The sequence below is a fragment of the Polypterus senegalus genome, chromosome 16 (genome assembly GCF_016835505.1).
Source record: "Polypterus senegalus isolate Bchr_013 chromosome 16, ASM1683550v1, whole genome shotgun sequence".
NCBI lineage: Eukaryota > Metazoa > Chordata > Cladistia > Polypteriformes > Polypteridae > Polypterus > Polypterus senegalus.
Genome location: NC_053169.1, coordinates 33,526,544 through 33,532,543, shown reverse-complemented (window position 1 = coordinate 33,532,543; position 6,000 = coordinate 33,526,544). Strand labels below are relative to the sequence as shown.

Below are 6,000 nucleotides of genomic sequence, written 5' to 3'. Positions count from 1 at the left end.
ACATAAGTGTAGATCTACAAAAAAAATCATTCTTATTTGATAGCTTCGTCTTTCAGGAGACTTGTTCTAAGGTGATACTGTAACCCACTGATTGTTGTTCGGAAGTGTAATTTTACAGTTTTAAAGATGAAAATGAAGATGATCCGCTGTGACAACCCCTAACGGGAGCAGCCGAAAGAAGAAGCAGAAGAAAGCTGAAAACAAATCAGTAAAAGTATTGTGCAAAAGATGTTGAAGATTAACCTGAAAATATCGTATACAGATTGTGTGGTTATTGGGAATAATACATTTAATACCCAAAAGAAAGCCATCTCGCACTAAACATGTACACTTATACCACTTCCTTATTATTACAGTCCAAACTTCGACAGTATTTTATTTCCGGTATATTTTATTGAATCATGCCCAGCTGTAAAAAAACAAACAAAAAAAAACGGCTGTTTCGCCTTTTACACTTTATTTAAAGTGACAGCTGTCTATTGGCAACATTACTTTTTGTATATCATCACTACATTTGTCATCCACCGATCACTTGATGCTGCTTCTTTATCTAGTTGCTAAAAACAGTTCAGGGATTCCAAGCTCAGGGAAGTCAAACATGTGGCCGTTTGGATTTTTACTTCTCTACTCTCCGGCAGCCTACCACGGTGGGCGGGACACAGGCTTACTCAAGAACGCAAAAGCCTTACCACATTTTGCAAGTGAAACTCTCAACTTATGCTAATATGCAAGAGCACAATTAAAACCTTTCATTTGAAGCGTAGTGCACACCTCGCCCTAATCGCTGCCTTTCAGTATTCACACCTACTTTAAGAAACACCCCACCGCCAGACTCATTTCATCCGCGCGCTGCCAGCAGCATGCCACACCACGCCCTTTTCCCGCCTACTTGAGTTTGCACAAAAGCGGAAATGACACAAGATCGGGAGAGACTGAAGACAGTACAAAAGTACACCGTTGGACACGCCCACAGTCGGGCTTGAAGGGAGGGGGGAATTGTGAAATGGGAGTGTTCTCCGTCTCAGCTAATCGAATTGAAAATAGTAAGAGACTAGTCTCTCTTTTCTCTCGGGTGCGGTATTGACTAAGTCTCCGTGTACATGTGGCGGGCACTCAGTAAGAAGAGGTATGAACTTCACTCCTTCTTGACAATTAATTTTAGTTTTTTAAGATGATTGGTTTAGAAAGAGACACTGCACCATGAAGTCGAAAGATCTTAAATAGGCGAGAAGCGCCAAGTAAGAAGCACAGAAAGTAGTTTCTGTGTTTGTTTGCGAGTGGGTGCGCGCGTGTTAGTTCCCTGAAGTAAATGCATGGCTGCTCTCACTATGAGAGAGTGCTTGTTTTACATTCAGCAGCTGTTGAAGAAGACACTTATGTTTTTATTAAGTGACTGATTCATATTTTCGTTTAAGTATTTTCGTGTAGTAATAAAAGAATCTGAAAATAATCGTTTCGTTTAGTCGGTCTTTAGTCTGTGGCAGGCTGTACCGCTCTGTTCTGAGTTTCTATGGCAACCGTAAATGTATTATCGTCTAATACACCGATTTTGGGAAATGGGTAATTTATTTCTTTTTTAAAGAAAGGAGGCTAAAAGCCAGATCAGCTGTGTGTAGAAGCGGATGTATAGTAGGTAGTCGCCGTGAGTGAAGAAAAAGAAACTCCCTCGTAGCGGTTATCAATGTATTTGTTTCTCTCTCCCGTCTGTCTTGAGGGCACATTGGTTTCCTTGGAAACAGACCGTAGTGAGGGCTTCTTCACCGTGATTTCCGACAAAAGCTTTAGTGAGGGGATCCTGGTGGCTGCTGCATCACGAGTTCGTCACTGTCCTGGTTATAAAAGATATATCTGTCAGTCATTCACAGACAAAATGGCCAATGTCGGAAAGGTGTTTTTTGTTTTGTTTTTGTAATTATAGTAATAGGAATGCAGATAACTAACTATATAATGGCAGTGTACTTGCGTGTTAGACTAAGTGTAGAATGCAGGTTATTTACATTTACACCTGTGTGTTTGTGTGTTGATAATGCCCATCTTGGACAACTGTCATCTAATAAATAATACTATCTTAATTTATGTATTGGCTGAGCCAACTGATATGTATTGTTATCTACAGCTGTACAAAACACTAGTACTTTCCATTTGTGCTGCTGTTTTCCAGTTCAGTGCACTCATTTGTCTGTCTTTTTCTAAAGCTGGCATATTCAGCCACAATCTACCCCGACAATATTGTGTCCGAGGCAGGAATCACCTCTGAATGGGATGCATAGCCATTAAAATCCTCACACATACTCACATGTACACTCATTCCAATTGAGACAGTTTAGATTTGTCAGTTAACCTTAAATTTAGGTCTTTTTGGTGCAAAAGTATACTGCTTTGATAAATTTTGTGCTCATTTTTTTTACCTTTTAATATAAGGTTGTGAAGAGTCAAGGTCTGTCCTGGTAACTTTAAGAGAAAAACCAGATCTAACCACAGATCAGAATCAACCCATTATGTGTTCAATTAAATGATTAAAAACAAAGCCTGATTTCATGTGGTGGCATATTGTTTTGTGCTGCTTCCTCATTACTCAAGAGTGACTGAGTTAAAATTATGGCTTGGTAGCGTTCTCTGCAGATTGTCCAATTTTTCTGAAACATGCAGTGTTGCCTATTGGGTAACTTTTAATTAGACCTGTTTGGGTATGTGCCTGAGTGTGCCTTAGTTTTCAAAAACTTAGTAAAAGTAATTTGTTGAAACCAAACTACTGCAAAGCCGATTAATTCATTTTTTAAGATATTGAACTGATTCAGAAAAATAGAGGGATGTTTATCTATTTTGGGGCCCGCAAGTCTCTACTGAAATAAGCAGATTTGGAAAAATTATTTAATGAATGAAGAAATGTAAAGTGTCTTTTTTGGTTACATTAGTTACTCTGCCCAGTAGAAGGTCCATTGGAAATCAAGGGCTGTGGTACCTTGGGAATGTGTTTTAACATTTTGGCACCCAGTTTATTGCAAGGATGCCCAACATTAAAGATGAAACATTGATCCACCGTGTGTCTCCTCCCTGGAAGCAACATCTAACAATATGATAACCACAGGATCAATTTATCTCTATTTTAAATATATGGCACACCTTTAAAAGTTACTTTATAAAGCAAACAAGAATACAATGGAATTCAGTAAATTTTAACTAATAAAAAATGGTACTTCCCTGAAAGACAGCAATAGTAAGAGTACTTTTTATGTATGGAGTTGAAAAGAATCTAATTAAGAGCACATGTCTGCTAATAGAACACTTGCTGGCTAGCAAGCGCCATGTGTATTTTTATATTTCAGCCCTAGCAAGTGCAGTTTTTAAGCCAAAGCACATTTTGTTATGTGTACAAATGTTAAAAGTGTGACTCAAGCCATTTTTTATGTGATTAAGTGTACCATTTTTATTAAGCAGTACAGTTCTAGTTTTAGTAAAAATTTACTTTTTTTGTTCAAACTTTCAGTTCAATGAACATTTTGTTACATTGGGAGCACTAAAATATAATACAAAAAATTGTTTCTGTAAGATAGTGTTATAATATCCATCCATTTACACATTTTCTGCCACTTATCTGTGTATGTGTCACAGGGGCAGCAGTCTAAGCAAAGATACCTAGACATTCCTTTTCTCGCCACCTTCTCCAACTCTTCAATTGGAAACCAAGGTATTTCCAGGCCAACTGAGAGATATAATATCCATAAAAGATAAATTATTAATGACATGTTAAGGTTATTTTATTGTAAGGCCTGGGTAGTTGTTTTATGATAAAAAAAAAAAAAACATTAAATTGTATTATGTTACAAAATGTTTTCCTTTAATGAATGTGCTTGATTTCTCTAACTTTTGATCAAATTAATTTGAATGGAAAAAAAACTCCCTAATTGAAATTACATTGTAATCCTGACAGTCATACATAGCACTACCCAGGTTGAGGGTATCAACTGCCTCTGCCTTTACTAACTCAATTTTGGAGTAAACCAAGGCCTATGGTGATACTCTGTAAAAATAGGGAGCCTGTGTAAATTTTTTCGGGACAAGGTAAAGCTCTGTGGGTTTAGATATCAGACAAATGAAAGTCTGGGTACCCGGTGCTGGCCCGTGTGTGGGCAGTAAGTAATTTTGTAACAAAATGTGGCCCATAATGTTTCCTTGCACAAATGTTGAATCTGTACAGAAGCTGGTGGAATTTGGTTCAGTGGTGTGGATTTGCATACTGGACAAGCACATTCATGTTTATATTCAGTCAGTCATTTTCTAACCTGCTATATCCTAATACAGGGTCATGGGTGTCTGCTGGAGCCAATCCCAGCCAACACAGGGTGCAAGGCAGGAACAAATCCCGGGCAGGACGCCAGCCCACCGCAGGGCACACACACACACACACACACCCACCCATACACCAAGCACACACTAGGGACAATTTAGGATCGCCAATGCACCTAACCTGCATGTCTTTGGGCTGTGGGAGGAAACGGGAGTACATGGAGGAAACTCACGCAGACATGGGGAGAACATGCAAACTCCACGCAGGGAGGACCCGGGAAGCGAACCCAGGTCTCCTTACTGCGAGGCAGCAGCGCTACCACTGCACCACCGTGCTGCCCCAGCTTTATATTCTTATGTAAAAAAATCAGGTCTTTTTAACAGAGAGTTTAGTCTCTGCCCCTGGAGTGATGATAATCATTTACTGCTTTGTGCCATAGCTGGTCAGTTCAGTTTTTTTTCAAGTTTACAAATAGTTTTTATATTTAATGATTTTAACCTTATAGGCCATCAGCATATATTGAAATATCAGATGCTGAGGTGTGACAGCTAAGTAATGGCTTAGACAGCAGAACAGTAATGTTTCAATACTATTATCATATAGTACATGTCATTTTTCAGGGCTTTAAAGGTTATTTCCTCAAGGTCTGGATACTTTTAGTCCAGCTGTCACTTTGGTATTGATCATTAAATTTGATATTCTGTAAAATCTAGTGTCCTGTTAATGGGTACTTCCTTGTACCCAATGCAGCCAGGATAGACTTTGGCTCCCTGTAACCCTTTAAAACATAAAATGGGTTTTGAAATACAGATGTTAGATCATAAAATGTGAGCTCCTTTTGATTCAAAGCTCTCCAAATTAGTGGCTCAGTTACACTATAAATTTGCTTGATCATACAGGAAGAGTTTTAGATAGGACACTTGGAGAAGTACTGTACTTTAATTTGTGGTGTTCTGTTCTAATTTATGAGAGATTTAAATATTAAACGTTTGTAAAGTGCTGTATTTAAGTTAGATGTTGGAGTAATCGTTCAAGTTTAAAATGTTTGCGTAATTTAAATTGAAGTACATTTTGTTTTAGAGATTTCAGTATATAGTGTCTTTCATGGATCGTTGCGCGTTATTATAAATAAATCTAAGGGCAGAATTAAATCGTTGCAGTTTAATTTATGTTGAAGCAAAGCACAATTGCTAAATGAAACATGATGACTTTGTTCTGAAAAACTGCTTATGAATTACATTTCAGCTGTTAACTGTAATAACTATAAATTATAGCTGTTACTATTTTTTGACCTGCTGTAAATACTTTTCTACTTTAACAGCAGAGGAGAAAGAAAAGACTTTAGAAAGCTGCTTGCCAAGTTTACCTACTACTCCTTACATGATATGAATATTTGTTACAAAATAGTCAAACACATGTTTAAATATTAATATCTTAATTGTATTCTTGCAGTCTAGTTGTAAAAACTGAAGCAGTCTGTTTTTAAGTTTCAAAAATGATGAGCCTGAAATAACTGGTATTATTCATTCATTTTCTTAACCTTCTTTGTTGAATATTGAGTTATGGGGAGGCAGAGCCTATACATATTCTATTGAATACAAAGCAGGAGTCATTTTTCACGAAGTACAAATTCATTACAGTCCCCAGCTTACCCATACTGTTGCAGTCAATCCTATGTCTTTGGGATGTTTTGAGAATGTGCAAACTCTACC

The 6,000-nt window shown here is 37.6% G+C and overlaps 1 protein-coding gene across 1 annotated transcript in view; it reads left to right on the top strand.

Annotated features, from left to right (window-relative positions):
• Window positions 1-1,010: 1,010 nt before the first annotated feature.
• Window positions 1,011-6,000, top strand: part of agpat4 (1-acylglycerol-3-phosphate O-acyltransferase 4 (lysophosphatidic acid acyltransferase, delta)) — a 73,131-nt gene continuing 68,141 nt past the window's right edge. Inside the window, exon 1 of the mRNA XM_039738905.1 lies at window positions 1,011-1,126. The gene's annotated coding sequence lies outside the window, so the exon portion shown is untranslated. The remainder of the gene's footprint in view (window positions 1,127-6,000) is intronic.